The sequence below is a fragment of the Ursus maritimus genome, unplaced genomic scaffold (genome assembly GCF_017311325.1).
Source record: "Ursus maritimus isolate PB19 unplaced genomic scaffold, ASM1731132v1 scaffold_30, whole genome shotgun sequence".
In the NCBI taxonomy this organism is placed as follows: Eukaryota; Metazoa; Chordata; class Mammalia; order Carnivora; family Ursidae; genus Ursus; species Ursus maritimus.
Window position 1 is genome coordinate 1,555,827 of NW_024425564.1, and position 588 is coordinate 1,556,414.

Sequence of the window (588 nt, forward strand, 5' to 3'; positions counted from 1 at the left end):
CCCCCTGCTTATGCTCTCTCTGTCTCTTTCTTAAATAAATAGTTAAAATCTTTTTTTTTAGGGGCGCCTGGGTGGCACAGCGGTTAAGCGTCTGCCTTCGGCTCAGGGCGTGATCCCGGCGTTCCGGGATCGAGCCCCACATCAGGCTCCTCCGCTATGAGCCTGCTTCTTCCTCTCCCACTCCCCCTGCTTGTGTTCCCTCTCTCGCTGGCTGTCTCTCTCTGTCAAATAAATAAATAAAATCTTAAAAAAAAAAATCTTTTTTTTTAAATGCCTTCTGGGAATTTGATTGGGATTACATTAAATCTATGTAGATCAATTTGGGGAGAATTGACATCTTTAACAATACTGAGTCTTCTAACCATGAGAACAGTATCTCTTTTCATTCACTAAGTCTTCTTTAATTTCTCTCAGCAATGCTTTGTAGTTTTCAATGCACCGGTCTTTCACATCTTTTGTCAGATTTATCTGTAAGTATTGTATATCTTTTATGCTATCATAAATGGTATTATTTCTTAAATTTCAGTTCTCATTAGGATATAGAAATAAAATTATTTTTTGTATATTGATCTTTTGTCCTCCAACCCT